At 31.8% G+C, this 25,187-nt stretch overlaps 1 protein-coding gene across 12 annotated transcripts in view; it reads right to left on the bottom strand.

Moving 5' to 3' along the window:
• LOC127738901 (nesprin-1-like) overlaps positions 1 to 25,187 on the bottom strand; it is a 244,990-nt gene that overhangs the window by 76,465 nt on the left and 143,338 nt on the right. The window lies entirely within an intron of this gene.

The raw sequence follows: 25,187 nt of genomic DNA, 5'->3' as shown, positions 1-25,187 counted from the left end.
GGAAAATCTGCATACAGATGAATGAATCAGATACCAAAGTGTGAGTTCTTATTATTGCGAAACTCACCCAATGTAAATCAAATATCAATTATTCGCAACAATAAAAACCAGTCTCAATAATTTCTGCATTTAGAGTATAATTTTGCCTTAATCATGAGGTTTGACATGAGACCACAAAATAACGCTCATAGGGATCAATATCAACTGTAACTGTCAAAGGGCTCTGTAAAGCACAATACAAGAATCGAAGAGTTTTTTAAAAGCATGTATTCATTTCGAAGGTGGTTTTATAAACATAGAAAATGAGTTACTAGAATATAAAAAAATACAGACAACTACATTTTTTTTTATCTGTATATAAGATTAGTTTGAATGGATAATTTCAAAATTTTATTTCTATAATTGTTAATTCAAAATTTGACATGTGCATGTCTTAAAATATTCAACAATAACTGTGTGAAAATGACGAATGTCAGTCTACTCCTAAGAAAGGATGTCAGATGTCAGAATAATCTTGGACTATAAGAGCTGAGTGCATTTGTTGTAAAATATCACTGGCACAAATATCTTTCATTTTATGAATCCTGATAAAAAAAAAAAAAATTATTTCATTCATTGGTTCTACAATAGCTGTATTTACTGATTGCATCTCCATCAAAATTAAATAAAAAAAAACCAATCTCACACATGATCCTATGTTTTTTTTTTTTATTTTAAGGCTATGACTTAATGATTATCAATTTAATTTACATTTGTGGCAATCTTCTCGCACCTTTTTTTTTCTCATACCAAGAATCATATTCTATGTTCAAACAAACTACAATATATACCGTGTAGTCCAGTCATTCTATGGTTATACCTCAAACTAATTGCAACAGAAATGTTTTTTGCGGAATTCGTGAGAGATATAACGTATAAGAAACATATTAAAAATCGAGAAAAATCGAAATAGGGGAAAGTCGTCAATTTTGGCGAAAAAAAAATCAAGATTTTACTTCAAATATTATGGAAAGATATGGCGCCCGTAGATTGAGAATGACGATATGGGAGACAACTCGTAATGGTCAACTGCAGACGACGCATCTAGTGTCCATCCTTTTCATTCTGGTAAGTAAATATAAGACTTATATATAAAAGTTTTATATGTATTTAGCACTCTTAAGAGTAAAAGCTGTCATGCAAGGTATTTTTGGTGTTTTTGAAAGGCGTAAATACACGGGAGACGGCAAAAAGTAGTACAGGGCAGAAATGAGTTCATTTCGGTTTGCCGAGGTGTCTAAACCACAAATCACGTGTAAAACAGCTCTGCTTTTTATATTTGGACTAAATTATATACATTTCATATATAAATCGCCCCGTAAAAAAGAAATTATAGTCTACTGCCAGGAGTTGCTGACGAAAAAAAAAAGTATGGAACGCCGTTAGTGCCAAAAAGGTTACAATCCAACAAAATTGAATTCATGGAAAAAGGAAGTTGTACTGATAATAAAATTTAAAAATCGATACAGACAAATTGTTTTACCAAAATAAGATGAATATTTATTAATCAAATGATAGAGGGACATTAGAATTGTCCAGTTTAACAAAGCTACCATTATACAATTTAACTGAGCTACCATGCACCAAGCAGGGGAAAGGCACTCTATCAAACTTCATATTACATTTTTGGGCAATTTTTTTTACTGTTGTTTTTCTGTGCATACATCAAGCAGGTATTTTACCCGAAAAGGAGGAGGGGCGCCACTTAATACTTGTATTAATGTCATATGTTTCTGTATAAGCGTTAACATGATAAAGTAATAAAAACACAATGAACTACGGCGGAAAGTACAAATAAAACCAGAATATCGACAAATAGAAACTATTAACAAAATGAAAAAAATAACTGTTGTAATCCTGAATCAAAATGAGTACAGACACTACATATGAATTATTTTATAGTATAAAAAAAGTCAACATAGATCTTTTTTAATATTGTATCCAAAACAAATCTTTTGATAAAATAATATGAAAGCAAAACCAAATTAATTGAATCTCGTCTTAACAGTTTTATCATTTTTTTAGGTAATGATGGATGCTTGTGTTTTCTGTCGGGTGTCTCTAAACAATGGTGAAGAAATAACACAACTAAGAGAAAAAGGATGTAACACAGTTAATAGGACCAGCCAAACCAGAAATGATACGATCGACACAACTCCAGGACAAAAAGTTCATCAGAAATGTCGACGTGATTACATAAACGCTAATTCAATCAAGAAGGACTTGCGAGACAAGAATTTATCGACAACCGAGCTAAGTCGTGACTTACGCTCTTCCACTCCTGTTTTCGAGTTCCAGAAGAACTGTTTATTTTGTGGAAATTATGCAAAATTTTCGGAGAGCAAAAGGGGAATCGACGTGTTTCCTGTCAGGACAACAGATTTTTCTAAGACCCTTAGAAACATCTGCAAAGAAAGAAATGATGAATGGTCCGAAAACGTTTTGAGGAGGCTAAACATTGCGCCATCCGATTTGCACGCTGCAGATGCAATATACCACCAAACATGTAGTGTTAATTTTAGAACTGGTAAGCAAATCCCCGTTTCGAAGCAAGCAAACAAAGAGGTCAAACGAACGACACCAGGACGACCAAAAGAAGATTTACCAGAGAAAGCTTTCCTGCAAATAGTTAGACAATTAGAAGAAACACAAGACGAACCTGCAACCGTAAGCGATCTTGTTCAGGCTATGGAAGAAATTTGCGGAGAGAAGGCGTATAGTGTGGTGCACATGAAAAAGAGACTGCAAACTCATTTTGGATCCGATATCATCATCACGGAAGTAAACGGAAAGTCGAATATAGTCACATTTAGGAGAACAGCATCATCTATACTGAACGAATTTTACAGAAGACCATCATCTAAGAGTCCAGAAGATGAAAAGCTGTCGATGATAGAAACAGCAGCTAAGCTAATAAAAGCAGATATTATGAGCCTTAAAGATTCAAAATCTATATATCCGTCTTCTGTTGATATAAACTCACAGCAAAACACTGCCTTTGTCCCAGATTCGTTACGAACATTTCTAAGTGCATTATTTAGTCAAAACGACTCTACTGTTAAAGTTGCATCTGTTGGTCAAGCTATAATTCAGGCAACCCGACCAAGAACACTTATTGCACCGCTACAAATTGCCCTCAGTGTACAAATGCATCATCACTTTGGATCAAGGTTTTTGTTGGACACTTTGAACACTCTTGGTTTTGCTTCTTCTTACACAGAGGTTCAAAGGTTTGAACTTAATGCTGCTGCTGCTGCTCATGACAGAACCGACACACAGTTTGGGAATGACACTTTCGTTCAGTATATAGCTGATAACGTAGACCATAACCTGCGCACTTTAGATGGTCATGGAACATTTCATGGTATGGGCATGATTGCAGCTGTAACTCCAGGATTTAGACTTGACAAAGCTGTCCCTAGGCTGTCTCCCACACTAAAGGAAGTCTCTGACTTAGCGAAGATTAACATAGATTATTATAAGATGCAATCTAAACAATCGTTACAGGCAGAGTTCGCAACCATGAATTATGAGCCAAATATGGTCGATACAACGTGGAAGTTAGACCTTCTGTCAAAAGTATGCTGGCCTTTGACATGCAACCAACCTAGTTGGTCAGCCATTATGCACAAAGTGATGGACGGTGATTATCCAGGAAAATCATCTGTTGTTTTTTTGCCAATGATAGACATGAATCCTAGTGATCTCACATGTATAAATTCAACACTTAACTTCATAAGCAAGCAAGCAAAGGCTCAACATTGTTCACCTATTTTGACATTTGATCAACCCCTCTATTGGAAGGCAATGAACATAATTAAAGATGAACCATTGGATAGTCCTTTAAAGTCAGTTATCTTGAGACTTGGAGGCTTTCATTTAGAAATGAGTTTTGTAGGCGGCATTGGTCACTTGATGGAAGGATCTGGAATTACTGAGCTACTTGAAACAGTGTATGCACCAAATGCAGTAACTCATATGACTAGTGGAAAGGCTATTGCACGAGCAGTAAGGGCACATTTCCTGATAGACACAGCTCTCACGTCAATAATCTTGTCACACATATACGGCATACCACTTCCAGATCAAATCGAAAATGAGAGTGGAACCAATGATATTAATCCGGCAAATTACATAAATACCGACATTACTGATATGAACCCTGAGGACCTTTCGGATGAGTTGCATGAAGCAGATTCGATGTTGGATGAACTACTGAAAGGGGACATATCCGTCGAAAAAGCTTGCGAAAATGTTTTATTAGATCACATAAAATCTAGGATAGATAACTTTCGGGTGTCACACAAAAGTTTTCGTACTTCACAACTATGGTTCCAGTATATGGATATGATAGATATACTCCGTAGATTCATCAAAGCTGAAAGGACTGGTAACTGGGGTCTACATTTACAAACAGTCAAAGACATGCTTCCGTATCTTGCAGCTTCGGGACACAATCTGTATGTCAAATCATCACGAGTATACTTACAACAAATGCAGAACTTGAAAACAACACATCCTGACGTATTAGCTTTTCTACAATCAGGTTATCATGTTATAAGAAGGAGTGATAAATTCTGGGCAGGTCTTTCTTCTGATTTGGTCATAGAACAGGTTTTAATGAGAAGCTTAAAGACGACAGGCGGTATGACTCGGGGCAGAGGTATGTCAGAGGGTCAGCGAGCCCAATGGATTTTATCTATGCCAGACTGCGCGGAAATGAACAATGCTTTGCAAGAGTTTACTGGAGTCAATTATGGAACAAGTGACCAACATAAAGAAGGTGGGGATTCAAGGAGATCGAGAGACTGTCAAGATTTGAAAACATTTTTATCGTTTCTTATCAGCAGAAATCCTTTTGTAGAGGAAACCAGTTTGCGAAATATAGAAACAGGGGTCTCGGCGGACAAATTTGTCAATGTTGATAATTCGAAGGAATTAGGGATTAAAATTCTAAAGTCCATGGACGGACAGAAAATTGATGAATTTTCATTTAAAAGGAAAGAACAGGCCATTATCTTAAGTGCAAAATCGGCTATCAAAGTTGATGATGATGTCATTACTGTTGATTCACAGCTTCTCTTTCAGCGCTTTCTTGCTGCATCAAATGGCATATATGAAGATCAGTCTGAAATATTCACCTATGAACTATGTAGTCATCCCAGTTCAATGTTTGATCCAAATGGGCTCATGCGAACAGCACAAAAGTCTAGTCTTGCAGATGCTATTTGGGGAAAGGGCGATTGTTGCGCATTTGAAATGAACGAAAACGACAAAACTCAGTATATTATTGATGGCGGCTCTCTTCTCCATCGTATACACTGGCAAAGCGGACTTTCTTTCGGTGAAATTTGCCAGAGGTACGTTGACAGCGTAGAACGGAAATACAGTAATGCTATAGTTGTATTTGATGGATATGCCTCGGGTCCAGATACTAAAGATGCCACTCACCAGCGACGCACCAAAGGAATCATAGGCACAAAAGTTTCATTCACGGATAGAACTCCTTTCAAATCTAAAAAAGAAATATTTCTAGCAAACATCGAAAACAAGCAAAACTTCATTAATCTCTTGAGTGCAAAGATGGTAGAAAAGGGAATTGAAACTAAACACTCAGATGCCGATGCTGATGTATTGATAGCCCTTACTGCAATCGAGTCATCGAAAACAAAACCAACTGTTTTGCTAGGAGAGGACACTGATCTTCTGGTACTCCTTCTTTATCATGCGGACGTTACATCAAATTCGCTGATATTCAAATCTGGCAATGTGTCAAAACTCAACACAAATATTAAAATATGGGATATTTTGAAGACCAAATCGCTTCTTGGTGAGGAGCTATGTACACTGTTACCTTTAATTCATGCTATCAGTGGTTGTGACACAACTTCAAGAATGTTCGGTGTCAGTAAAGCAGCGACCCTAAAGAAATTCGGAGAACAAGACTTTGTAAAGGCTCAGGCACAGTTATTATGCAATACAAATACAAAGGATGATGTAATTTCTGCTGGTGAAAACATTATTTCCTCTCTATATAATGGTGCTCCGTATGAAGGACTGAACGTTCTTCGCTACAGAAAGTTTGCTGCAAGAGTATTGACAAACAAAACGTGCGTTCAAATTCATACTTTGCCGCCAACATCAAATGCGGCTTCATTTCATAGCCAGAGGGCTTATCTTCAAATGGAAATGTGGATGGACAAGGACAATTTAAATCCGTGTGAATGGGGTTGGAAAGTCGCTAATGGAAACCTTGTTCCAGTTAAGTGTACGATGGATGCAGCTCCCTCTAAATTACTCAACATTCTTCGATGCAATTGTAAGACAAACTGTGACACTAAAAGATGTACTTGTAGAAAAAACGGACTTGAATGTTCAGTAGCATGTGGCGAATGTAAAGGAACTGGTTGTACAAATTCGAACAAAACAGTTGACATGGACGATTAAGTGACAATTAACTTCAAAAGATCTATGTAGAATACACAAAAAAAACGTAATTAGCATAGTTAAGGGGTTTGGGTAAAAACTACTACATGTTTTTGTTATCCTATAACGTAATTATTTTGGTTTCAAGAAAAAGTATCATACCGGTCAATCGGTTTTTATTGTTGTTATAAGATCTATTGACTTGACGAATTTATCATTATTTGATCTCCCTCAATATTTAACATATACAAAGTAAATTTGAAGACTCATAATCTTATTTGAATTTGGTTTTTTTAGGAAAACATAAATTCCCAGTTTTTATCGATTTTTTGCTAAAAATCCAACATTTTCACCCAAAATTTTCAACTTCCTGTACTTTGAAGTTCATCATATTTTCAAAAATTCATTGTTGTAATAAGATCTATTGACTTGATTAAAAATTATGTACGTTGCTATTTTACTTTTTTAATAACGGCAAATTTCCAGTTTTCAGCGATTTTTCAACAAAATCCAAGGTTTTCACCCAAAATTAACAATTTCCCTTCATCCAAACTTTCTCGATTTTTCATATGTTCAACAGTAACCCAAAATCAGCTAGGAAAACTAGAAGAACATTCTGTTGCAATTAGTTTGAGGTTTGGTCATATTTTGGCTAGAATGACTGGACTAGTGTTCTTAACTCTCCAAACTTTTATATCATATAATTTTCAACACCCCCTCAATACAAACAAATTCACATGCAACAATCTAAATTATAGATGTTCATTCAAGTTTGCAATTGAACTATAGAAAGTTAAGCAATAATTTTCTCATGGATAGCTGACTTAATTGAAGATAAATAAAGGGACTAAACATTAATCTGTCAATGCTAATTGCATAGGTCTTATTGTTATTCATGTCTTAATAAGAGTTGACCTCCATTTTAACTCTATGTAAGTAATGTAACTTAATGCATTCTTAAATCTGAATGACCGATTACGATTGCGATTGCGATTAAAAGCTAAAATCATACATAGGAACAGAAATTAATCAATAATCCATTTACAGACCAAGACTACATTTAAGTAGATATATTTAGATAAATGTATTTCATTAGACTTACATTGTAATTATGTAAATTTTTGTTCCCAGAATTTTGTGCAGAACAAGTTTTAATAGAAAGTATTTTCCTACTATTTAGACACAAAAATGTTTAAACCTGGAACATATTTTTTTACTTTTGAGAATTATCTGCTGCTTACCCCTCAAATTTAGCTTCCTTAACTATTTTTTTATATAGCACTTTTTTAATATTGTATTATTGCAAAACATACAAATAATGCCAATATTTGAAGATTTTCAAGGTAAATTTCATAAAAAAATTAACAAGGAAAAGCCTGTATTAAGAATAAAATATAAAAAGAAAATTATTTGTTAAAAGAATGACTTTACAAAATTTACCAGATTTAAAATGATTTATTATGCAATCAATTATATTTCTGTAAGCTATTGTAGATTTCAATAAATGAAATAAATCCCTTTTACTACAATGTAAATATCAGTGAATATTGGTGAAAATGTACAAGTAAACAAGCTTTAATCCAATTTAATGATAAAAATACTTGGTATCAAATCAAAGTGATAGGAAAACCAACAATATTCAAAATCATGACTTTGAATTTAAATAGTTATCTACACAGAATAAATTGATTTCAAGTCTTATTTATGTGTATAGTGTGATAAATGATGTCCAAATTGAAATCTCTAAAATTCTCAAAATAAACCAAAATTAATAAGAATGAATAAAAAATTCACTTCACATTGGACAAAAAAATCAGTTTAAAAAAATTAATTAAAAATAGGATTTCTCAATTTTCGATAAAAAGTTTTATTTTCTAAAGAGTTTTCAAATAATGCATTATAACCTCCAGCATAATACTTTAGACTGATGTCATTCTAAAAGATGTTACATGTTCACAAAAAGAATACTGCCTCAATAAAGTTTTTTTGATCCAAACAAAAAAGACCGTTGTCTAAATTATGGACCTGATGGTCAAGGTAATAGTATATCAGTACTTTCTTAATTTCTGTTTTATTTTCAAGATTAAATTACATGAATTTTCAAACTTCTGTTTATCTTATGGCATACCTACAGATGCACAACAGAGGCACTTCATTCCTAAATGTTGGTAGGATTATTAAGCAATTCTTCTTCACATGATAGCACTTTTATATGCCCATATTGTTCTTAGTTTAAATTTTTCCCAAAAGGCCTAGTCTTCAATAAATTATTCATTCAATCAGTCAGGCTCCATTATGATACATGTCTTTATTTAACATGCCAATGTTTTATAGAAACTGACATCACTTTAGTTCCACATATTGATGCCCATGTTTCCCTTTTGTTTTTAAATATCCACAGAATTATGCACTAATATTTTAAAACATTCCACATCAAAATATTATTGCTAAATGTAAGCATGTAAACATCTTCAAAATTTTTTTCAAATCTTTTTAAACTCAACAGTCTGTGGATATTTTAATTGTTAATTAATTAGACTAATTATCAGTTTTTTCATGAGTGTATAAATTTTTCAACACCTGGTTGATAATTATAAATACACAATATAAGCAATTAAAATCCAATGAACTGGAACTGACCTCTGGCTTTGTTTCAAGTTATACCTTTATGTCAATTTTACCAATATTATCAATTTCAACATTATATTTGATGAAAACTCAAATTCAAAATATCATATTCATAATCAAATTCAAACAATATGTATGTGGTTCTGGTCGTTAGGATTTTGCATGTACATTTTCCTGGCTGTACAGGCTTTTCATTTATGATCATTTATGTGTTTCTGCTGTTAGTTTTGCACTTTAATGAGGTTCTGATGTAAATGTTATGTCCATGTGGTTCTCACTGTAATTGTTATATCTTTTTGTGGTCTGGCTGTAAGTGGTCTCATTGTAAGTGTTATTTCTTTATGTGGTCTCACTATAAGTGTTATATCTTTATGTGGTCTGACTGTAAGTGGTCTCACTATAAGTGTTATATCTTTATGTGGTCTGACTGTAAGTGGTCTCACTATAGGTGTTATATCTTTATGTGGTCTGACTGTAAGTGGTCTCACTTTAAGTGTTATATCTTTAAGTGGTCTCATTGTAAGTATTATAACTTTATGTGGTCGGACTGTAAGTGGTCTCACTGTAAGTGTTTTATCTTTATGTGGTCTGACTGTAAGTGGTTTCACTTTAAGTGTTATATCTTTATGTGGTCTTTATTGTAAATGTTATAACTTTATGTGGTCGGACTGTATGTGGTCTCACTATAAGTGGTAAATCTTTATGTGGTCTGATTGTAAGTGGTCTGACTGTAAGTGTTATAACTTTATGTGGTCAGACTGAACGTGGTCTCAATGTGTTAATGTGTTCTGACTATGTTATGTCTTTATGTCATCTGACTTAGTGGTCTATTAATAAGTGTTATCGTTTGACTAAGTGGATTGACTATAAGGTATATCTTTATGGCATTAGACTAAGTGGTCTGAATATTAATGTTATGTCTTTATGTTGTCTGACTTTGGGGTCTAACTATAAGTGTCTTTATGTCGTCTCACTAAGTGTTCTGACTATAAGTGTTATGTCTTTATGTTGTCTAACTTAGTGGTCTGACTGTAATTGTTATGTCTTTATAAGGTCCGACTGTTTGTGATATATAAATAGTTATCTACACAGAACAAATTGATTTAAAGTCTTATTTATGTGTATAGTGTGATAAATGATGTCCAAATTGAAATCTCTGAAATTGATAAAAAGGCAAAGAAAAAAAAACTGGTCATGCATTGGAAAAGAAACCTACTAAGCAAAACTTTTAAGTAATTTTTAGATTTCTCAATTCTATATTTTATAATCCAGTGTTTAAATAGAAATTCATGTTTTTTAAACTAATGTATCTTAACCGAGTCCATGATTATAAACTGATGCCTGTTTAAGATAATCACTATTCACAAATGGAATTCTGCCTTAAAGATCTATAATTCAGTTCTCAGTGTAAACACTAACCAACATAACCTATACCTAAAACATAGGAATTTAGGTAATAACATTCTGTCTTAAATTATTTTTTCTGTCAGATTAAACATTTTAATTTCCACTCTCTTTTACATGTGTTTTATTTATACATACAGATGAATAATAGCTGAGCCCCTTCATTCCTAACGCTGGAAGTATTATGTAGGCAACTCTTCTTCGCATGTTGGTGCCTTTTTATTCCAATAATGCCTTCAGTTTATGTTTTCCATAAAAGGTCTACATTATTCAACAAAAAACTCAGTCAGGCTCCATTATGTTAAACATGCTGCTTGTCTTATATGAACGAAACAATGGATTTATATATACTGCATAGAAAGGCCTTTCTTTACTTATACAACAAAACACTCTTATTTTTTAATTAAACACTTAACATGTAAAAGTCTTCCCAAAATTATTCAAATCTTTTCAAAACTAACAGTGCAGTTGAATTAATTGGAAATTAGGTATAATTCTCAGTTTTAAAATGGGTGTATAGGTCCTTCAATACCTGGTGAATATCTAAAACAATAGGGTATTACAATCCAACAGACTAGAACTCACTCCTGGCTACCTTTCAAATTGGTGACAAATGTTATGCATTCTGGCATTTACAGATATCCATGTGGGGATGTAGTGCTTTTGTATCCATATGTTAGATGTAGTGCTTTTGTATCCATATGTTAGATGTAGTGCTTTGTATCTCTGCATAGATGTAGTACTTTGTATCTCAGTATGGATGTAGTACTTTGTATCTCTGTATGGATGTAGTACTTTGTATCTCAGTATGGATGTAGTACTTTGTATATCTGTATGGATGTAGGGCTTGTATCTCTGTATGGATGTAGGACTTTGTATTTCTGTATGGGTGTAGTACTTTGTATTTCTCTATGGATGTAGTGCTTTGTATCTCTGTATAGATGTTGTGCTTTGTGTCTCTATTTGGGTGTAGTGATTTGTATCTCTGTATTGATGTAGTGCTTTGTATCTGTGTATGGATGTAGTGCTTTGTATCTCTGTATGGATGTAGTGCTTTGTATCTCTGTATAGATGTACTGCTTTGTATCTCTGTATGGGTGTAGTGCTTTGTATCTTTGTATAAATGTGAGGCTTTGTATCTTTGTATAGATGTAAGGCTTTGTATCTTTGTAAGATGAAGTGTTTGGTATCTCTGTATGGATGTAGTACTTTGTATCTCTGTATGGATGTAGTACTTTGTATCTCTGTATGGATGTAGTACTTTGTATCTCTGTATGGATGTAGTACTATGTATCTCTGTATGGATGTAGGGCTTGTATCTCTGTATGGATGTAGTACTTTGTATCTCTGTATGAATGTAGTACTTTGTATCTCTGTATGGATGCAGTACTTTGTATCTCTGTATGAATGTAGTACTATGTATCTCTGTCTGGATGTAGGACTTTGTATCTCTGTATGGATGTACTAATAGGGCTTTGTATCTCTGTATGAATGTAGTACTATGTATCTCTTTAAGATGTAGTGCTTTGTATCTCTGAATGAATGTAGTGCATTACATCTCTATATCCGTGTAGGGCTTTGTATCTCTGTATGAATGTTGTGCATTATATCTCTGTATGGATGTAGTACTATGTATCTCTGTATGGATGTAGGAATTTGTATCTCTGTATGGATGGTGTTTTGTATCTTTGTAAGATGAAGTGTTTGGTATCTCTGTATGGATGTAGTACTTTGTATCTCTGTATGGATGTAGTACTATGTATCTCTGTATGGATGTAGGGCTTGTATCTCTGTATGGATGTAGTACTTTGTATCTCTGTATGAATGTAGTACTTTGTATCTCTGTATGGATGCAGTACTTTGTATCTCTGTATGAATGTAGTACTATGTATCTCTGTCTGGATGTAGGACTTTGTATCTCTGTATGGATGTACTAATAGGGCTTTGTATCTCTGTATGAATGTAGTACTATGTATCTCTTTAAGATGTAGTGCTTTGTATCTCTGAATGAATGTAGTGCATTACATCTCTATATCCGTGTAGGGCTTTGTATCTCTGTATGAATGTTGTGCATTATATCTCTGTATGGATGTAGTACTATGTATCTCTGTATGGATGTAGGAATTTGTATCTCTGTATGGATGGTGTTTTGTATCTTTGTAAGATGAAGTGTTTGGTATCTCTGTATGGATGTAGTACTTTGTATCTCTGTATGGATGTAGTACTATGTATCTCTGTATGGATGTAGGGCTTGTATCTTTGTATGAATGTAGTGCATTATATCTCTGTATCCGTGTAGGGCTTTGTATCTCTGTATGAATGTTGTGCATTATATCTCTGTATGGATGTAGTACTATGTATCTCTGTTTGGATGTAGGAATTTGTATCTCTGTATGGATGGTGTTTTGTATCTTGGTTTAGATGAAGTGCATTGTTTCTCTGTATGGGTGTAGTGCTTTGCATCGCTGTTTGGATGTAAGTTATTTGTTACTCTGTATAGGTGTAGTACTTTATATCTCTGTATGGATGTAGTGCATTATATCTCTGTATAGGTGTAGTGCATTATATCTCTGTATGGATGTAGGGCTTTATATCTCTGTATGGATGTAGTGCTTTGTATCTCTGTTATGGGTTGAGTGTTTTGTATATCTGTATAGATGTAGTGTATCATATCTCTGTAGGGATGAAGTGCTTTGTATATATGTATCGTTGTAGCACTTTGTTTCTCTATATGGGTGTAGTACTTTATATCTCTGTATGGAGGAGGCATTTTTCATGGATGTATGAATGAAATGCCTTGTTATCTCTGTATGGAGGCAATGTTTCTTTGATTGCTGAATGAGTGTTTTGTATTTTGGACAAAGTGTATTGTATCTCTTCAGTTTTGGAAGAAGAGTTTTGTAACTTAAGTTTGGGACAAAATGTCTTGTATCTCTGTGGTTTTCAACAAAGTACTTTGTATATGTATGGTTTGGACATAGTGTTTTGTATCTTTGTGATTTGGACATAGTATTTTGTATCTCTGTGGTTTGGACATAGTGTTTTGTATCTTTGTGGTTTGGACATAGTGTTTTGTATCTTTCTGGTTTGGGCAAAGTGTTTTGTATCTTTGTGGTTTGGACAATTGTATTGTAACTTTGAGGTTTGGACATAAAGTTTTGTATCTTTGTGGTTTGGGCAAAGTGTTTTGTATCTTTGTGGTTTGGGCAAAGTGTTTTGTATCTCTGTGGTCTTGACAAAGTGTTTTGTATCTTTGTGGTTTGGGCAAAGTGCTTTGTATCTTTGTGGTTTGGGCAAAGTGTTTTGTATCTTTGTGGTTTGGGCATATCATTTTGTATATTTGTGGTTTGGGCAAAGTGTTTTGTATCTTTGTTGTTTGGGCAAAATGTTTTGTATCTTTGTGGTTTGGGCAAAGTGTTTTGTATCTTTGTGGTTTGGGCAAAGTGTTTTGTATCTTTGTGGTCTGGACATAGTGTTTTGTATCTTTGTGGTTTGGGCAAAGTGCTTTGTATCTTTGTGGTTTGTGCACAGTGTTTTGTATCTTTGTGGTTTGGGCAAAGTGTTTTGTATCTTTGTGGTTTGGGCATATCATTTTGTATATTTGTGGTTTGGGCAAAGTGTTTTGTATCTTTGTGGTTTGGTGTTATGTATCTTTTTAGTTTGGATATAGTGTTTTGTATCTTTGTGGTTTGGACAAAGTGTTTTGTATATCTGTGGTTATATAAATTCTCTTTGTATTGTATCATCAATCATACCTGGTTTGTAATATCTTAAAATAAAAAGTTTATTATCTCTTGGTTATTTTTCAATCCATGATTCCCAGGTTCAGTTTTCTTTGTTATTTTGGTACCATTTTGATTTTTTACTTATCATTTGCACAAAATTCTTTAGCAAGAGTTCAACATCGATTATATTTTCAAATTGTTACTCTCAGAGATAACAGGTTTCTTTCATAGTGAAAGAAAGTAATGAAAGAAGATAGCTGGTGAATGCCTGGTCCCGAAATTTGTCACAAAAAACGAACAGATAAAGGACAGCTGACCAGTATATTTTCTGTATTGGTTGTCCCCCCTTTTGATTGACAATTTTTCAATCTTATACATGTATCTTCTTTTCAAATTTAAAACAAAACATATTTAAAACAGAAATACATTTAATTTAAAACAATTAGCTATGGGTCTATAATGTAAAAAAATACTTAAAGGTTTAAAAGTAACATGATCAAATATAAAAGGTTTAGAAAAGATAAGTGTTAAAAATCTCCTTAAATGTGTATTGTAAATCAATGAGCTTAACTGTTCAATGGGGTAGATTTACACCAAGATAAAAGTTGTTCACTTATTGATCTTATATTGTTTAATGTTAATAGTTTGCTTATATACAGTATTACATAATATAAGAGAAATATAGATCTGAAATTAAGCCATTTACTTGGTCAAGTTTATGGCACTTGCTATGTACAATTTTGATGTACATGTGACAACAATGCAATAAATTATTGAAAATGTTTTTGCAAGAAATAGTATTTTCACCTTTTGCCCAAAACATTGTCTTTATAAGAAACCAATAAGCAGTTACAATTAGATTTGATAATTTTCCATTACTAGTAATTTTAATTATACAAATTAGAAGGTTACTAACATTTAAGTGCTTTTATGGGGAAAGTAATCACGGACATGCAGAGTTGGAATAATAGAAGTTCTAATGCAAAGCTGATCATACATATTCAACCTTCCCCTTTCGGAAGGGTCATTACTATTCACCCTTCCCCTTTCGGAAGGGTCATTACTATTCACCCTTCCCCTTTCGGAAGGGTCATACCTATTCACCCTTCCCCTTTCGGAAGGAGACTTCCAAATTTACACATATACCTCCTCATAATGAAAAAGAAAGGATACACACCTTATCAAAGGAGGTAAAAATCTCCTAATTATCTTCAATATAAAAATAAGAAGATGTAGTATGATTGACAATGAGACAACTCTCCACAAGAGACCAAATGACACAGAAATTAACAACTATAGGTCACCGTACAGCCTTCAACAATGAGCAAAGCCCATACCACATAGCCATCTATAAAAGGCCCTGAATTGACAAATGTTAAACTATTCATACGAAAAAAACTGACGGCCTGATTTATGTACAAAATAATGAACGAAAAAGAAATATGATATACAGAAACAAATGACAACCACTGAATTACAGGCTCCTGACTTGGGACAGGCACATACAGAATGTGGCGGGGTTAAACATGTTGCGGGCGCCCAACCCTCCCCCTAATGGTTGTATATTTTAGAAAGAACATGTTAGGTTTTCAAATAAAACAACAATTTTATGGCTATATGTACATAGCGAAAACCAACTGTTTTAAAAAAGAAACGTTAACTGAAGCTGTAAAAGCTTATAGCTTTAACTACTGTTAATTCCCTATTTGAATGCAATGTTTTATTTTTGGCCCAACCCTCCACCCCCCTACCCCCCAAAAAAAAGAAAAGAAAACCTACTCAGATTCATATTGTATTACTTAGCACGTTTTATTTCCTGAAATTGAAATGAAATAATTTGCATTTTATCCCATTGATTAACAAGAAGTGATAAATAATTTAAGAATATCAAATATCTGCCATCAACTCCAAATTACCCTTATGACGAAATTAAAACATATAGATATGACAAAAGACCATCACTGACAAAGGCTCCTAACATAAGACAGCAACATTCAGTTTATTTTCTAGGACTTCAATTGATACAGCCTAGTTCAAAGCAACTGCATAAACCAGTATTTCTGAATTAAATCAAATTAATGGAATTCAATACTTTTAATAAAAAAAAATATAATAAATGAAACTTGTTCAGGAATTTCAAATCGTGATAAAAAGTTCATTGCGCCTGAATAAACCTCAATAATCGTAGACAAGTTAAAGACTTACATGTCTGAAAATTAAACGATAGCCTAAATCAACATTTATTAATTACAATGAAATCATTGGCCGTAAATGTTCCGTGAAAATCTTCGCAAGTAAGGAAAACTAATTATTATATTGTAATCTATACCAGATTATAGGGTACCAGGTATATATTATTTTAGGACATGACTTGAAGTATATACTCAATAGAACAAACCACACACAATTTTTATAACGATACAAATAACCAAAAACCACAATGTTCATCCCAAAACCACAATGAACCACAACTGCCACATTATCAAGTTCATCTTGTATACCTACTTAAACACAATCCAATTGCTGTTGAAATTGATTTAACCTTTTCTATTTAAAATCACACCAAACCAGATTAATATTATGTTATGCATAATTTAAACATACAAATCTTCAAAGGGGTTTAAAATATGATCAAATATTTAGTTTATAGTAAAAATTGTTTTGTCATTTTGGTTAGCTTTCAAAAACATCAATATTTACACTTTATTGTGACAATTGAAACCTTGTGTGAAAATAAAACATACAGAAGGTGTTTAGTGTCAATTTTTACAAGTAATCAAAGATTAAAATCAAAACTGTTAAAGTTACAATAGGAAACAATTTTCAAATATAAAAAAAAATCTTTCAGATAAGATCTTCATTTTTAAAGAAAAATATCCTTGTTAATGAGGTGTTTCAGTAAGAAATTTAAAACAGATATGCAAAACTCAGTGAGTCAGCACTAGATTTATACATTCCACATCTCCTTTATTTTACTAAAAAATATTTGAATATGTAAATTTTTAAGATTATTTCACTCTTTAAAATTTTATGCAGTTTTCATAATTTTAACACAAGAAATTACATTCAAATCTTATTTCACATTCTCCTTTCAAATTAATGTTCTAATCCCCCCCAAACTAATACAACCTTTTTATAACTTATGCACTTTACTATGCTGAAATTATATGTTTATATTCACTTACTAAGCAAAAACATTTATACACCAATTTGGACACAAATTTTCACTATTTTATTGTTTTGCACTTTAAGTGCTTTTTTTTAGGTGAATAATGACCCCAAAAAAAGCATTACATAATTTGCTTGTTATACTAAACGATGATATCTTATTTTTTCCAATAAAATTAAAAATATAGCTACCTTTCCATTTTTCTCTAGTTGCTTCTTCCTTTCCCTTGATTTTTTGCTCATACAATCCAATTTCGAGTGACTAGCACCCATGATAGTTTATTTTTCACATTTTCACATCATTTCCAATTTTATATAAATTGTTACTTTCAAGAATTAGCATTGATTAGTCCTAAAGTTTCATTTAAATCCATTTCACTTTCATTTCTTAACCACCTGTTCAACCAGAACCAAATACAGTCATTCCACTATAATTACAGGGAGGTTAACGTAATTGTTTATATCTATACCTATATATTACCTACATTACAACTAAATCGAACTAAAACCTGACCACCCCTTTCAAATTAAAACCAGGATTTAAATTTGAATTATGACATTATGTGTATTGGACTCAAAAGTACTTTATCAGAACTTTTGTAAACCAAAATATTGGTATTTTTACGGTTGATAATGGGACAATATTTACCTGCTATTCTTTGAATAACTAAAACTGCATACAATATTTATTTATTTTTTATATATAGGGTGTTAATAGTTTAACAATTATGTATTGTCTATTAAATAATATCTTGGCAAAGGTACAATAACTCATTCATTTTCCACTTAAATGCACAAAATCTTTCTGATCGCGGATTATGTATAGATGAACTGACAGAAGAAACAATTTGATAATTTTCGTAAATGTTTTGATGACAGTTCAAACTGAGGTTTAAATCCGACATAATATGTTTTGGTATCTGGAAATCTGTTATGGCAGGCGATAATTGTGGTTAATATTTCATGGCATTGTCTGCCAGACCACCATTGACTGACCTAAGGGCTTTTTGACTTAAAATAAATCTGGAGCAAAAAATACCATTAAAAAAATCTAAGAGTGTATTTTGTACTATAAATATTTACAGCTATATTTTTTAACAATATTTATTTTCCAGTCGAATTAACTTTTTGAAAAACTGATGTTTCGGTGATTTCACATCTACCTTTAATGTAGATAAAATCTAATATCTCTTTTAAGCTTTTAGATAAACATTAAAATTGACTTTGTGAAGTTCAGTAAACAATCTTTTTTAAGAAACTCTCATGCAAAGCTATTTCATGTTTATTTCTGTTGGTAACATTCCAATATTTTCAAGAGATATTCCCAATTTAAAGGCAAAAAAATAAATAAATAAATCAACCTTCAAGAACAGATATTTGCAACTAACAATTCAAAAGTCAAATTTTATTGTGATATTTTGTTTTTATGCAAACATTTACTTCAGTAAAAAATGCTCTGGATGTTAAAGCAAAAGTACAGGTATTTGTGGTAAGCTTCTAGACATTGTTTTTGTTTGAAAGCTGTTCATTGACAATTAAGAAATGTCCCTTATTTTCAACTTTTAACTAAGACATCTTAGAGTAAGTAATCCACTTGCGCTGAGATTTGCACAGATTAATCATAGCATACAGATATTGTTTAAATGGCAAATTTCAATGATTTATTGATAACTGTTTATCATCCAGTGGCAAATAATACATGCATATCAGGACGGAACATGTTAATGTCAAGGAAATGAATCCTTCATTGTATTAGACTCGCACTGCCATAATGAGCAGTCAGATTCTTAATATTCTATATAGCTGGCAAGGAACCAGTCTGCAAAGAGGACTAACCACCTTACCCAGACTTAATTGCATGGTTTTATCAATTGTACTTTTTTAAAATAACTAAAATAGATATTTAAATGAATATTTAAATTTGTGGTTTCTCTATGCCATAAAATCTAAGATAAATTGGTATGCCATGAATATTACTTAATCTATATCAACTTGTTTACTCTGTGTTCATCCTGAATATGTATCAAATATTTGCCACTGGATATCAAATCAAAATTATAAATAAATCTATGTGGTATTAAATGGCTAGGTTTCAATGTATTCAAACTGGAAGTCAGTAAATTATCTAACCATATCAATGGTAATTTTCTATAACATGTATTTTATTGCTTCAACATTGTTAAACAAATAGATTTATCAACAATTAATACAAATTGATTGACAACCATTGAACAGTGCAGTGCATTTAATCAATAGAATCATGTATTTGCTTGCTATATTATGCAGTAAAACCATTTAAGATGGTTAGGTAGATAATTTATGACAGGTATTTTAAAGGAAATAAAATTCCATATATTGACTTTGAACATGTCATATATTATCTTTTTAACATAGTGCATAAGTAAATATTAAGTTTCTATGTAAGAAACTGTCAACTTATTTAACAAATCAATATTATATGATACATGTATAAACTTTGAATTAAGTTTCAGTAGGCTTATCTCCCTTTAACCAATTTTTCATAAAGAATGAAGAGTTATTGCCCATTTAGTAATTGCTAGGATTATTACAAATTATTGTTTTCTTTTCTGTCAGTTATCTGCATAAGACGAAAATTTAAGTACAATGAACATGTCATCGGCACATGAAATTTTACCAAATCCTGTTCAATGCTATAAAAATCAGCAAAAACTGTGTGCACTACACATAAAATTTTAAAGCCATATTAATTGGTAGCATTGTAAAAATTAAATTAATATTTCGTTGAGATCATTCACTTTTCCAGACTTGTGAAGCTTCTCAAGCTGTATGTTGACCTATAATATTTGTTTAGTAAACTTGTGTTGTTTGGTAGTTTTATAATTAATACCCACATGTCTTTTTATTCATAAATGCAAGGGTTATATACTTTGGAAGATATAATGAACAAAACAATTTATCACAATAGATCTGGTAACTGAATGAAAAAGATCCATTAAAAGATGATGTCATTTCTTCAATAGATTTAGAGATCATCATGATTTAGTTGGCTAATATTGAATATATCTGTGTTGTAGGCGACCATGGATATGTTCCTAATGTTGTAACCCCAATTCTATCCTCTTTTCCTGAATGGGATCTCAATAAATGTGACCTATAACCAAATGTATACTTGCCACGAGTAACACAATGGATGCCACTTGTGGATCAGGAATGGCTTACCCCTTGGTAGTACCCAAGTTCACCTCCAGTTTTTTGTTAGGATTGTGTTTCTCAATCTTAAATTTTTTTATTTTATTTTTTTGTATAGTTTTTGGAGGACTGCAAATTATCTTTTCTTTGTTTTTCTATTTAAGGAATGACTACACAGGTTATTCAGTGTGCACCACATTTTTGATGTTATTTCAAATAGACAAAAAAAAAATTACAGTCCTTCCTTATAATTTAATTCTAAATTTAATTTTTAAGGAGTAAATCATGGAAAAATATTGATGACATCACAGTCACATGACAAATTATGTCTATGAGCTGATAGACAAAAAACTTTCAGCCAATCAGAAGACTTGTTACATCCAAAATTAAAGTATTTAGTCATGGTGTTGTCTTTTTTTCTTTGACTTATGATTTTTGAAAGCTTCCTTGAATCTTCTTCCTCTTTTAGAGTATACTACTGTCTCCTCTTTTCAGTAATGATACTTTAACAAGATGTAGGGTGAGCTTGTTAAGATTAAAATTGAAAACTGATATCTTATGTATGTAGTCAAATAAGTTCCAGATAATAAATTGGTATTGTGTATCAAGGGAACAACTCAATAGTACAGTAAATTCAGAAATTAATGCCTATATCTATTATTGTTCAGTTTTACAATTCTTTATTACACCATGAATGATTAAAAGAGATGCGAGAACTAACAGTAAACACAACCATGAGACAGCAACACTAAACTAATCAGACTTCTAGAGATCAACATACAGACAGATGTCTATTCAATGGGTCAAGCTCTAAATCATCTGGAGTCCACAGAAAATGGTCAGAGATCTGTCATCAGTACCAAATTCCTTGTAGAACAAAAAACCTTGAATGCAAACTGTATAAATTTATACAGACCAAGCAGGGGATAACTGTCTGTAATGCATTCAACTTTCAATCTTATGCAGACATTTTTTTTTCCAGAAGCAAATTAGAGTTATCCTTCTTTAGACAGAAAATAATTATGAAAGAAAGACAACTCTGTCTCAACTAGAAAAAGAAAAATTTAAAAGTACTTGTATCACTGTGGAAACACTAAACAATAGTGTCACAAAGTTATTTGCTCTAAGATTATGTTAAGATGTTTGATAAACATTCCTGAGATATTTGGTTTACCTCCCCCTAACCCAGTTGGTGTAATGTGGTACCGTAATACGATTTAAATAGCCTATCTGATGTTAAATTTGTTTCTGGATCCACAAAACAAGCATTGTTACATTTTCCCATTAGCTTTGTTGTTTTTTAAATGAATGTTGTATAACATCATCAATATGAATAAATATAAACCACAATGGTTTTGTGTATATACTATATATGGGTTCTGTTTTTTGTCATTTTGATGTTAAAGGCCAAAAATTAAAATAAAACTGCTTTTCGCATATTAAAATAAAAATATTAACAGATTTCAAATTTGTATGCATATTGTTTTGATTAAGTAATTTTACATTTCTTGTGAAGAATTGGGTGCAGATTAATTTCAATTCAATTATAACATTTTATACTTATACCCTAACTACTTTTATTCATAAATGCATACATGTATTCCCCAACAATCTTTTGATATAAAGCATTTTAAAATAAAATAAAACATTTGAGATAAAGAAATGAGAAAACCCTGCCTAAAGCTAAGCTACCCAGTCATAATGCTTCACACTAAAATAACATCCACTATTTTTCAGAACAGATCCTGTTTTCATTAAGCATCGTCAATATTTGCAGGTAGCCAGAATGAGGTTGCAATTTAAAAAGTATCTTTAATTTTAATAATTTGGTTAGACAGTCTACATGAGACAAAAATCTGAAAATTTTGCATTTATGCAGCCTGAGAGTATAAAGAGAACTAGTTTCTATTCATATGCTGTTGAAATAAATCAAGCTTCTACACTCTCATAATACCACCATTGTTTTTCCCCTATTAGTCTTTGTTAAATTTGCACTTTTCAAAAAATTGTGCAGAATTTATCTTTGTTTCAAATAAAGAAATACTTGGCAAAGAGTAAAGTTTTATCCTGTACAGTACTACGGACAAAATTTCACATAACATTTCATTGCATACAAGATAATAACCATATTACTGGAAGTTAACCAATCAAATTTTCACCCCTTTCTTTCCTGTTTACAAGCTTTAATAACCATGTAACCTTAAGTTTCCAAAATATTTTATAGAAACACCAAATAAAAAAAGAATGGTGCTTTGAAACACCCAAGATATATGTTTATGACTCAGAAATTTTTTACTGCAATGAAATGTAGGAATAATTTCCTACAACTGTCAAATTCGAGGGAATATTTTTTTTTACCCTTTTTCGTATGCAACCGGATGTGACGTACTATGATTTGGTGGTATTACACCTTAACAGGTATTGAATCAATTTACAAGAAATTTCCCAAATATCTAATTAAATCTCCTTATCTTCAAGAATCAACTTGTAATTAATGATTTTCTAATTAAAATCTCATTTTAAAAACAAGTTATTAATTGAATCTGGAATAATTTTGAATTCTGGAAAATTGATAAGAAATGTATGATGAAAACATAAGCAACTAAATAGGGTTAGTGAGCATGCATGGCTAAGGGGGGTTAGTTAGTTCATAATCAAATATCAGTAAAAGTAAAATTAACCTTAGCCATGCATGCATGGCTAACCCTATTTAGTTGGGTTAGTTTTCATCATACATTTCTAATCAATTTTCCAGAATTCAAAATTATTCCAGATTCAAATAATTCCTTTAAATTAAAGGATCAATTTGTAATTTTTTTATCTGTATAAGCACATGTAATATAAATATAAGGAGATGTGGAATGATTGCCAATGAGACAACTCTCCTTACAATATCAAAGGGCAAGGATATAAACGTTGTTGGACATTCTTTCTCTCTGAATTTTTCTTTGAATCAATATTTTCTACGTTAATCTCAGAGTATCATCCAATCAATGGTTAGTGTATGGACAGTCTCATGAATTATTAGGTAAAGATATATTGATAAATCCTCAGATGTTACAATTGTAAATTTTATAAAAACTAAGGTTCAAACTTTAAAGTTAAACCAAAAGTCTTGACTACTCTTTTGATTGTAGCTCCCCATGTATCTATACATATCTGGACTGTTGAAGATATATTTATTCATATTGGGTCTATTCAACATTCATTAATTCATACTGGACCTGCTCAACATGTATGTATTCATACTGTACCTACTTAACATGCATTAATTCATACTGGACCTGCTCAACATGTATTTATTCATATTGGGACTACTGTACATGCATGTATTCATATTGGGCCTGCTAAACATACATTTATCCATAATGGGCCTGATAGATATGTATGTGTTCATATTGGGCTTCTAAATATATACTTATTATTTTGGGCCTGATAAATTTGTATTTATTCATACATGGCCAGCTACTGGTAATCATGTATCTATTCATTCATATTTGACCTGCTAAAAATATATTCATTCATATTTGTCCTATGAAAGATGATTTTAATTTATTCATATTTGACCTGCTTAACATGTGAATATTTATATTCACCCTATTAAACTTCTGATTGAAACAAATTCTGATAAAATTTATATAAAAAGTGCAAAATCAGGAAATTTGTTAGAATTAAATTTAATTTAGAAACCAAATAAGGTTCTGACATTGAAACCTGAATTTAGGACCGATTTGAAACAGATAAAAAAGTCTTGTATTAGCCATTTATAGCCCTGTAACAGAATTAAAACATTTTTATTACCTACTTCAATATGAAATATCTATTTAAAGGAGAATTTTAATGGTTTAAAGACCTGGTTAATCTGCCGTTAAGTGTCTTTTATTCACACCCAACAATAATTTGATATTGCCTATCAAACAATCAGATATAAAGGGTATTGATGTCATTTAACAATACAGAAGTCAAAACATTTTATCACATTCAGATGTTTAACAAAGATTTTTAAATACCACTGGGTTTAATCAGATGTAATTAATATTCCATGCTTCCTTGTGTAATAAAATTTCACCTAATTTTAAATTCATTACAAGCAAATATAAAAGAATTATAATTTGACAATAGGAAAGTTGAAAATTTTAAAGACATGCAGATTTTTAAAAAATTCTTTTCATTCCTTGGCAGAACTTTTGTGTATAAAATCTGTGTAAAAAATGCTGAGTCATGGTTTTTTCAATATTTTTGTCCAGACTTTAAAACAGAATTAAAAATATTTTATACTAATAGTGTGCTATAGATAGCTTTACTGGTGTGCAGATCATGATTTTGACAAACCACAGTAGCCACAAAATGGTACATGGTGTTCCAATCGTAAAATTTTCACAGTACACAAGTAAGCCCAAATAACAAATAATAGAAGGACTACTGTATGGTTTTTGAATAATTGCCAGTATTTACTCCATACTTGATAAATACTTGTATTGCAAATATTTACTCCATACTTGACAAATACTTGTAGTCCTTCTGGCTTCTCCAAAAGTCATACAAATTTGTATTACCCCATTGACAAACATACTTGACAGTTTACACTTTTTTCCTTGTAAATGGCACATGCTTTATTTTTGGCAC

Source organism: Mytilus californianus, unplaced genomic scaffold (assembly GCF_021869535.1).
Source record: "Mytilus californianus isolate M0D057914Y unplaced genomic scaffold, xbMytCali1.0.p SCAF_4, whole genome shotgun sequence".
NCBI classification, from domain to species: domain Eukaryota; kingdom Metazoa; phylum Mollusca; class Bivalvia; order Mytilida; family Mytilidae; genus Mytilus; species Mytilus californianus.
The sequence above is the reverse complement of the archived record's forward strand: the minus strand, read 5'-3'. Positions and strand labels throughout refer to the sequence as shown.